Below are 11,263 nucleotides of genomic sequence, written 5' to 3' on the forward strand. Positions count from 1 at the left end.
TAGCTTTGTACAATTTTGTTTTTATTTTTACAGACTTCAGTGCTCTGCAGCTTAATATAACATCTACAAACTGACAAAACACAAGCAAATTAAAAATAAAAATGTTCATTGTTCTGACAACACAAAGGTAGCATTTCAGAAAAAAAAAGAAGCTGCAGATACGAATTACAAAGAAACACAGAGACACACTGCAAATTTCTTGCGGATATTAAAAACTGATGAATTTGCTCACCCACTATATTTTCCCTCAGTTATCATTCCTATAGGTAATAATAACATTTTAGTCTCCAAGTTCTCAAGGTTTTAAACAAAGCTACAGGCTACCCTAACTTCTATTGGAATAGAAAACAAAACTACTTAAAGATGTCGGATTTAAACATCCATCACAACTGCACACTGGCTTCCTGGTTCAGCTTTGCCCTATCATACTCTCCATAGCTGTGTACATACAGTTTTCCTTTAACTTGTCTGATCTTTTGATTGCGCCCCTTAAGTACAGCACAGCTCTGCTTAAACCTTTGAACTTTGCTGTGGCAATGTCACCATGTCTTCAGATCTTGGCAATTACTTGGCTGAGTATATTGTTGTTATAACCAACAGAAATGAAGGCCAACACTGCAAAACAGAGGACATAAGTCACATATTTTCAACAATGTATTTTTGTCATACAGATGCAGGTATTTTTAATTTTATGTTTGGGTGATTGTTGTATTTAGCAGGTGTTGGGACCCGTGTGTGGTAAAGTTAGGAGGTGATGTTACGCTCTATAAACAGAAAGAAAGTCAGCACAAACACACACAAACACACTCACACCTCTTCCCACCAACAGTGAGTTCGCTGCAAGACCACACAACCTGTATTTACACCTTGCATTTCTCTTCATAAACACTGCTGCTATTAATTGAGCTCATGCTGTTTGTGTATCGCTCCGTGTTGCTAGTGTGGGATTTGGAGAACAAAGAGATTTCAGATCCCTCCTCCTCCTCCTCCTCCTCCTCCTCCTGCTGCTGCTGCTGCACTAATTGAGTGATTCAGAACAGGGCTCAGACATGCCGGCCCTGCAACTCTATCTGACTGGGATATTATCGGAGTGGCTGTCAGACCAGGGTCCAGAGCAGCTTGAGAGGAATGCAGCTTACAACTGTGGGCCAGCAACAGACCCTCGACTGCAACTGCAGACCCTCAATCCCCCCCCAACGCCAACCACCTCAGGCCAATCAGTCAACAGGACCCCAGGGGCCATTTTCAAAAACAATCACTCTCTCTAAGTAGTCAAGAGGTGCCAGGGCTAATTATAAACAAACTATTGATGTTCTAGCAAAGGATTGTGCTAGACTGTGCCAGTGCAGTAAATGTTTGTGTGTGTGTGTGCCTGCACGTGTGTGTGTGTGTTAGGGTCACAGGAAGGTTCTGCTTGACAGAGCATTCAATTGGCCATTTAACAGACCTCACCCGAAGTGAACGCTCAGTGAGGACAGCTACAGACTCTTAATGACAAGTGCTTGGATTTCACCAAAACAAACAGCAAGAAACTGTAAATAAGAGAAACTAATTGCTCAAGCCCTGGTCTTAATATATTAAGCAAAGATTTTGAATTTAAAAACATGTTTGTGTCATATTCATCAGGAAATTTAAAAAATATCATACAGAATAAATGTTTTCAAATGAGAGTGACAGCTATCCCTAAATACACAAATAAACCAAATATGAATACTGAAATTGAAGCTTGAAGTCCTATAAAATTTCAAGTAATAACCAAGAAAATGGTGCATCATATGAATATTGTCTTCTAAGAAGAGTCTAAAACTATGCTAGCAGCTGAGAGGCTTAATAATCATTTGAGCAAAATGCTAATGCTAGCACAGGATCACACTGACAAACTAATATTGTTTACCATGAACCAAATTACAATATTGGACAAACAGAAAGGGTTTGACATGATAGTGGCACTAGATGAGAAGTTAAGGTGCTGCCAAAGTTATCACAGTTCATCCTGAGTGTCTGTACCAGCTTTAAGGGCAAGCCATCCCCTGGAGCCAATTCACCAAAAACCACAAATATCAACCTCATGGAGGTACTAGAGGAGGGGTCAGGAGGTCACTAAAGACATTAAGCCTCATCCTCAGGGGACCATGAATGCCTGTATGTAATTTCACTGCAATCCATCTAATAGTTGTTGAGATATTCCAGTCTGGACCAAAGACCAACCAACTGACCAACCACCAAGCTGACAGTGCCCTCCCTAGAGCCATGAGAGAGAGAGGCTAAAAAGCTGCAGAAAGAATGTAAACCAAAAGCTCAGACTCAGGTCATTAACTCTACTGTGACACCTAGTGAATCTGGTTTCACCGCTGAGTGTTGCGACTGCAGCCAGCCCGCTTTAAAATAACGTATTTCGGTCTAAATCATGCGATAAGGCCTCGTGCTGCTGGTCTGCGCCATGTGACGGAGACAGAGAGCAGAGTGACAGACGCTCTGCAGAGCCAAAGAGTTCCATCCTCCTCCGGTTAAAACAACAGAGCTTTTCAGAGGGAGCTATCGCACTATGACACATGGTCTGATCCAAGAGGGCCGTATTTATTTTGGTATGGGCTGCATTTCTTTCCTTTAAGTAATGAATTAAGAAAACACAGGGCCTGGCGCTGGGATGTGGAGATGTGTGGGAGAGAGCTGCATGCACCGTCTCACTGCAAATGGGAAAGGAATGGAGTTTTGGGGGTGGTTGGGGTGGGGTGGGGTGCGCGAGGTGCAGGAGCATTCCCTCATCCTTTCATACTCTCATCCCTTCTTTTTTTTTTTTGACCCAACCATTCCCTCTGCTGAAGTCATGTTTTCAGTCCTCTGTCCCAGAGAGACAGCCAAACTTGGGAGGACTGGATGAAGTGGGAGACTGACAGTAGGAGAGTTGAAGGAAGTTGGAGGGGTGAGGGGATGCCTTGAGAGCAGCCTACAATGCTTAATGCCAGAGAGAAGACAGCAACTGCATGTCTATACCATGTTTTAATACATGAATCTTCACCGGCTTTGGCACATGGGATTGTATGTGCGTGTCTGCGAGTGCGTAGGATATCAGTAACGGCTGGCAATGGGTCAGAGATTCAGGAACAACTCCCTCCTCTGCACACTCTCTCACAGAACACCTTCTGCGGAGGGGTTAAACAAATGTTAGTGATGTGATAACCAGCCTGTTTATTGAGGGGGGCCTCTAGCAGGACCGCTAGTGGGCCTGCTTGGGTTTCCTCTCCAATGATGTCATACCGCCAGCCCACCAAATCAGGCATCCGCTTGGCTCCAGATCAGTCCTCATACATTGCTGAATTTGGAAGAATCAAGCTGCATTTCAGACACATTTCAAGGGTTTTACTCATATGGTACTGCCAAGATGGCAATGCAAGAAATGAAAACTGCAAATATTCCTCAGTGTGGATGTCAACTATGGAATTTTACAGCTGCTAAGGGTCCAGTTTTGCAGAAATACACTGTGACAGTTGATACTGAATGACTGTAATTCAACCCTTGATTTACTCTGAATTCAAGGCCAGGATCCTCTTAATCTTGCCAAATAAGTCATAAGTCAGCAGGCCTGTTTCCTCTTTGTTTAAATTAACAAATTACAGCAAGTATGTTTTCACTTTCCTCGAGCTCCGAAGAATGACAGGAATTGAGCCACTTGAGGAACAATGTGAAACTAACACATTTTAGGGGCGATATTTTTTGTTCATGTTATATCTCATTCACAATTGATACATGTGGTGTTTTATTACAAGCGGGCTGGATTTAGAATGTCTACGTGACCCCTCATTTGCAAAAGTCAGGTCATGTCCCACTGTAAACAAACCAGCACTCTGTATGAGCACGGTACATGGTGTTATAGGTGGATCATCTGGCATCTGGGTCAGCCTGTTTAACTTTATACAGAATAAGATTGGGCTTCTTTAAACGAGTAGCCTGAGGTGCTTATTTTCTCTGGCCTCACTGGACACATTCTCTGCAATGATACAGTGGAGTATAATGTCACGCTAATCTTCACCTATACACAAAGGTATATAGAACACATACTGTAGATATACATAATCTGTAGTTATACGGGTTAGAATTACCAGAGCAGTGTCAGCTGTTTAATGGATTTGAGATCATATCTCACAGGCAATAACATTATTGATTCATATATATATAGGAAAGGAATCACTGGGGAGAGTACAAGAGAAGAATACAAGGCTTACTTGCTGGTGAGAAAGGCAGTGGTCGAAAGGCAAACAAACTGGGAAACAAGCAGAAGTCCAAAATCACAAAAAATGCAAAAGTCCTTGACACGGGGAAGGTAGGCAAACACAAGTAACCTAGAAATGTAGCGATCGGCGAACTTAACATAACACTCAGACAAACTCAAGAGGGAAAAACAAAACTATGTATACTCAAGGAATAATTAACTAATAAGGCACAGGTGATGCAGGAAACAGGTGGGAAAGACACAAAGACAGGAAGAAAAAACACAAGAGACATCTAAGGAAAGTGATTTCAAAATAAAACAGGAAGTGAGAGTCTCACGGAGGGACAATCATGACAAAAGAAGTATCATATTTCACTTTAGGTCACAGATAGCTGCTCTGCCCATTTTTGTGTTTTATTTTACAAGATTTCATTTCATTTGTGTAAATTATGAGGAATTTTCAACATTGTGCAGTGTATAATTCTGTAGCAAACAATGAAATTCTCCCTCTCTGTCACTCATCCTCATTAGGTACATAATTCAATGCCTCTCTTTCGAAAACATTGTTGAAAATCTGTCATACAGAAGCCTTTATTGTCAGCAAAGGAAAGGAAAGAAAAGGAAATATATCTATGTGCAGTATAATAACATGCTGTATTGATATCACCTTGTAATCAAAACTTGTGAGATTTGGAAAATTTATTTTCTATATATTTCTCTTATACCTATATACTATATACTTCTCATGTTTCAGTGCAGACACGTCAAAATAGATCCCACAATCCTATTTCCACTGGTCTGATACAAAGGTACCACAACAGAGAACAATGGATGGTATTCACCTGTTACTGCCCAAGAAAAGAAAGAATTTGTCACTTCCCAATGGCCTTTCACGAGGGCAATTCCAGATTTTTCAAAAATAAATATTCCACGTAAATTCCCTCCTGTGAAAAGTCCCATCCCTCAGTCTGCATCTACGCATGTCTTCACTTTCTCCTTTTCCTGTTTCCCAGTGAAAAACACGCAGGGTTAAGCCTGGAGGTGAGTTTCAGTTCAGAGTTGAAAAGGGCACCTCTGAAAAACACTGGCAGGTATTCAACAAGTGTGCTGCATTCGTGATAACAGCCGAGTTGACTTGGTGCTCTTGAGCACTGGCTGTAGATTTAGTGTAAGTGAAAAAAGAGAAAGGCAGAGAGAGAGAGAGAGAGAGATATGGAGTGTGTCTGCTGTCAAGGTCAGTTTGTAAGTTTGTGTGCAGACTCCTTTACTCAGGTTACACAGCGTACAGTTGTACCAGAGAGCACAATGTCGATGAATGCTTTGTGGTCGTCCAGTTGAATTGTGCAGTGTAAGTGAAAGCTTGACCTTATAACTGCTTAGTGTTAATACTGCAGGAATTCACTGGAATTTTGTTTTCACAAATGAGGACAGGAAAGGGTAACAGTGGAGGCATAAATCAGGGAATTTTTTTTCTCTCTCCTCAGAATAAGTGACCGCATGAGTGTAATAATAAACATCTCAGGCAAAGATTGATGTTGGATGGGCCTGACTGAGGGCACGTAGTTGCTAATGCGTGCACGGGCAGTGCCCATCTCGGTCACCAACTCTCCTCCAAATTCCCACATTATTCAGGGGCGAAGCAGGAAGAAATGACAGACATAATTTCCCTGTGATCAAACATTGTTGATCCGTACATTAACACGACTGATGCAATCTGCGCTGGGCACAAAATAATTGAATGTGCTGAAATTGGGAACTATTTTGAGGTATTTCCTCTCTTTAGAGCGGCAGCGCAGATTGGCTTAATTAAGGAGGGAAAAACAGGAAGTTTTAAAGTCACATCTATAATTAATTGGATGCCCCAGCCAAAGGGTCTGCCTGGTCAGGGGAGCACGAGGAAGCAGCTCTGCTGTTTCTGCTCAAGTCACTGGGTTCACATCAGACTTAGGTTTGGTGCACTCTGGAGGATTTTCAAATCTGAACTGAGACCACAGATATAAAGATAGATCTAACCAATTTTTAAATATTTTACCGCACACACCATACGATTCAGTCAAGATGCAGGACCACACACGATCAAAGAGGGTCAGTTCCAGGGACTTTGGATCTTACAGAAACTCATGTGATCACAGAGCAAAACAAACATGGCGGTGGACCATTGTTGTCAGCTGGTTGCACTTGTGTGTAGGTTATTTTGAGCTGAAAAAAAATATGAGAACAAAATTGTGGTTGAAGTCATGTCTGAGAAGACAGAATCAGCATTGCTAATACAATTTGCAAGTTTGAAATAAAGTTTTCTTTGAAGTCTCAAACAGCATTAATGCAAGCTACTGCTACAAGCTAACGTTATTGTTATTTGTCCACAAGTGGACCTGTAATGCATCGGTAATGCAGCTAAAAATCATTTATCAGAAAATTCTCTCTTTAATTCTTCAACGTGTGTTTTTGATCAAACAAAATACTCCTGTCAACTCTGTGGAAAATGTCTGGTGAGAAGGACATCAGACAATGACATGAAAAACAGCTCAGTGCTATTGTAGTAGAAGACAAAATAATAATAATTGTCACATAAATTTCTACTGAAATATAAATGTTATTATACAAATGCTCATAAAACATTATCAAACCCATAAAAAAACCCCACTGTAATAATAGTTTGCACAGCAGATAGTAAACACGCAAGCTGATTAGCTTCCTAGAAGATGTGCTAGCTCTGTCACCATTGTTGGTCCATGGCATTCCCCTTGCAGGGAGAAGCAGTCCTTTTCTCTTCAAAATGAATTTCACTAATCTGAAGGTTTATTTACAACCTTTACAGCCTGTGAGATTGCCTGGCCACTTGTGCCTGTTGCCCTGTTGGACCTTTTTTTTTATCTGTTTTGTTGCATTCAGTGATCTCCACAATGATTTTGGTGAGTACAATGTAATCATAACTGATGGGAGTGATGGCTGAAGCTATGAATCATGGAGCTGTATCTGTCTTTTTGCATGGGTAGTATTTTTCTAATGTGGTTTTTTAAAAAAACAGAAATACAATGGCTGGTGAGATTTTAATGGGCGGTTCTATCTTCTGCTTGGGAGCTTGCCATGCGTCAGGCTGTTATTTATTTTAGATGCTCATTTGGTTATCAGTAGTGTTCATAAGAGGTCTCAGCGGAGGGCTGCCCAATCAGTGGACGAGAGAAGAGGCTCGCCGCTCTCCTTCGTCAGGCTGCTGCATCCTGCAATTTATCCCTCGTCCTCACCATGTGGCTCTGCTGCTATCTTGAGCTCTAGATGAAAATTTATTACATCTCAAGACTTCAGTGAGCCAAATGGTGTTTACACAAGCATACCTCCTTCTGAGGGAGTGTGAGTCCTAATGTCTGAGAAGCTGCGTTGCATTCTGGGTAGGAGGGGCTGGTAAAATCCCTTCAGAAACTTCATAGTCCTCGGCTGACCCAATAAATGACTAAAGCTGTAACTCTGTGTAGATTCTTTAGAAGCCTGGAGACTTTGCACTCTAGGACTGATACCAGTCAGGAAGGAATGGTTTCCCCCTCCCACTTTATCCAGACACAAAAACATAAACATAGAGCATTCTGTTCGTCATCAGGCATGGAAATCACCCCTTTCTGACTCACTTCATTATTTTCACACCAGACCTGAACAATAAAGATATCACCAAAGAGAAACCAAGATAATGTGGATAGATTTTTTCAACAGAATCAACACAGTGTATTCCTCATGTATCTAAAAGCTGAGACTGAACCCAGTTTTCTCTCTAAGTCCTTTCACAATCCTGATTGACTTCTGATCATACATCACCAGGAGAGAATGTGCTCTCCCTGTCGAGACAATGATTAGCATATTGCTTGTTGACATATGTTTAATTGATTAAAACAGGCCTGCTGTGATTTCACCGTGTTTTGTTTTTAAAGGCTGGGGTTCTGACAGAAATACTCCGGGAAGTATTGCATTTGGCGGTGAGCTTGGGTTCCCATACACAAGTGCGCTGAACTTAATTCAAAACGCCTTGGACACAGAGCTGACTGCTGGGCTAGTAGGAGAGGAGAGATAGCTGTAACCTTAAATTGAACTCACAAGAATCTCAGTATACTCCTTGGATCGCGACAGCAGAAAATACTTACACGAGTTACATGATTTAGTGGCTGTGTTTCAAAGCCCAGAACCCTTTAGGCAGAGGGCTTGGTAATGAAATAACTTTTCCATTAGAGATTAACGGAGCTCATATTTGAGAAAACTGGCAACGCATTGACTAGAACCAGGGACTGATTTGACAGTCAAATTCTGCTGCGCCTGTCACGGGCATTACATGCTTTACTTTGTTTCTGCAAATACACACAGCATGAAAAGAAGAAACGTTTCTACTGTTGAGGGGGAGTTTGCTGAAGAGTTGACCAGTAACGAGTAACAACATGGCCTCATGGCCACACTCTCAGCCCTTTTTTGGTGTAAATAAATACATTTTAGGCGTATGAATATTCCCCCCGGGATCATTTTTGAACTTTCTGTAACACAACTGTGCCTCAACCCACACGTCTCTGTCATCTAAGTTGGTCATAATAATAATATTTTCATGACATTTCCATTTGAATCTTTGAATTTTTGCACTTCTCTGTCACCAGCAGATATATGTGAAATACGTTTGTTTTTGAAAAAAGAATCAGCGAGAACTCTATCACTCTTCAAACTAAAATTTTGTCAAGAATTTATCAAAGGACTGCTTGCACACTTCTAAAAACAAGTCTGTCTGTAACTCTCCTTCACAGCGACCTTGTGTTCATGTGTGCCTAAGTGCACGTCTGGCACACTATTCACCGCAGAAAGTTCCCAGCAGCTTGTACCTTTAGGAGGAACAACAGATTGAACAAACACAAAATGTGAGCAGCTTTTTCACGGGCAGGACAGGCATTTAATCCCAACACTGTTTTATTTGTTTTGAATGTTTGCATATCAAAGTAAGTCTTTATTTACTGTGCTTGCAGTAGCCGGCGTATTCAAGCACAGAAATATTTTTGTTCTCATGTACATTCATTGTGCCCGATGACAGGCACATGGGCTAAAGAATTTCTACTGTACATGTTTCTACTAATACATTTTTTTTTTTTCAAAAAATTTGAAGGACAAATCAGCCTTGGATGCGGCCTCTGCTTTATCACCACTCAAATACCTACATTGTTTAAAAGTGCCTTGACTCATATACAGTATACATGATGGGGAAAAACCGGTGAGATGTGCTAAACATGCTAACCTTCAGCCTAGTTATCCTATAAAATCCCAACGAGGCATTAAAGGTGCTATATTTATGTTTTTGCTATCACTACATAGCCAACGTTAGCTTTAATGGCTGTTTACTTACAAGACTAGGAGAGACATTGTTGAGCATCAAACTTCAGTCCTTTACTCGCCAAGAACTGTCTCCAGTGCTGAAAATCAACGACAAGGCTAACTCTTGTTTTACTCCTATTTATATCCCTTGTTTTCTTCCTCTAAAGTTAGCATGCTAATCAGCTAGCCCTGGCCTGTCATGTATCGTGATACCAGTTTGCGATAGTGACTGTAGTGTCTACCTAACATGATAGTGCCAGGCGTATTATAACCTCATGTAAACTCAATGATGACTGAAGTTCTTGGCAAGCAACAATTATCCCCACCACTCAGCCCTGGCAAGAAATGACATTTGGTGGCAGAGAAGTGATAGAAATAGACGCAACGTAACAGCTAACACTGGCATTGCTTTCCTTTGCTGGACACAGAGCCTCCTGAATAAAGGACTGAAGTTTGATTTTGATGCTGAACTGACAACTTTTCTTCCAAACTCGTGAGCAGACATCTCTTGATGCTAACATTGGCTACTTAGCGATCGCAAAAACTTGCATAAAGCACCTTTAAGACGCAATGTCCACGTTATGTTTAAGGTTGTATTGTTCTTTCAGGTTGTTTCACATTAACATTAACAAAGGCAACAGGTTATTATTATTTCATTCATTTTACCACAGAAATGAGAGTTGAAAGTAATTCAGTACGTGACATTTAGAGTTTGATTGTTTTTTCCCAGGTGTTACCTCTGATTCACTTTTCAGGGTTATAGCGCAGCAAGGAACTTTTCCAATGCACTTTCCTTTTGCCTTTTCCTCCACTTACAGTATTCAGTATTTCCTCCCATGAGGTCCCAGACAACTTCCTTATGACACACTCACACACGTGTATACACACACACACACACGGAATCACACTCCTATACATTCAGAGTCAGGCCAAGGATTTGTGTCCCACCCTGTGATTTTCACTGTCACCACCAGAAGTGTCATTCGCTTCAACACCCAGCCTTCCCTGAACACACTCCCACTGTTTCTATAATAAGTAAGTAACACTCACTATACATAGATATATGATGTCATTGCTACATTGTGTGAGGCCATTTCACTGTCCTTTCATTTTTGAGAGAGGGGGTGAGTTTCTCAACATTACTTACTGTTATTTTGAACTAAGGTTGCCCTTATGTGTAACAAACTTCCTGTGAGTCACAGTGTGAGAGTTTATGACGGTGGGTGGAGGAGGTGCCTTTATTCTTTCCTATATATTTGTGGCTATGTTGACTAAAGCTGAAAGGGCAAATGCTCTGTGGACATAACTTTGAAAGCACAGTGTGGCTCTCTATGAATCTGACAAGGTGAATAAATCACAGAATAATAATCCAGAATAATAAAAGGGTTTATATACACAAACACAGTATCCATTAGCGATGTTTTGATGGCACACCAATTGTAAAAAGAATCCACAAGCAGCACTGCTATCGTGTTTTCAAGTGTTTGAGAATGTGCCCCTGTGTCTGTCGAGGAAACCCAAAAGGGCTGAGTCAGAGATCTCATCTCTTCCGGAGGCAGGGCCAGCGGTGCTCTCCTTTGAAAGGCAGCATGGAAAGATCAACAGGCATCTCCTGAGGGAGCCAATGGTCCATACCGTGCTGCTGCCCCATGGCCAAACAGCCCTGGGGCCTGTAGTCTGCTGCTGCTGCTGCTGCTGTTGGGTTAGTCTGCACTGTTTACT

The sequence above is a fragment of the Lates calcarifer genome, linkage group LG4 (assembly GCF_001640805.2).
Source record: "Lates calcarifer isolate ASB-BC8 linkage group LG4, TLL_Latcal_v3, whole genome shotgun sequence".
NCBI lineage: Eukaryota > Metazoa > Chordata > Actinopteri > Centropomidae > Lates > Lates calcarifer.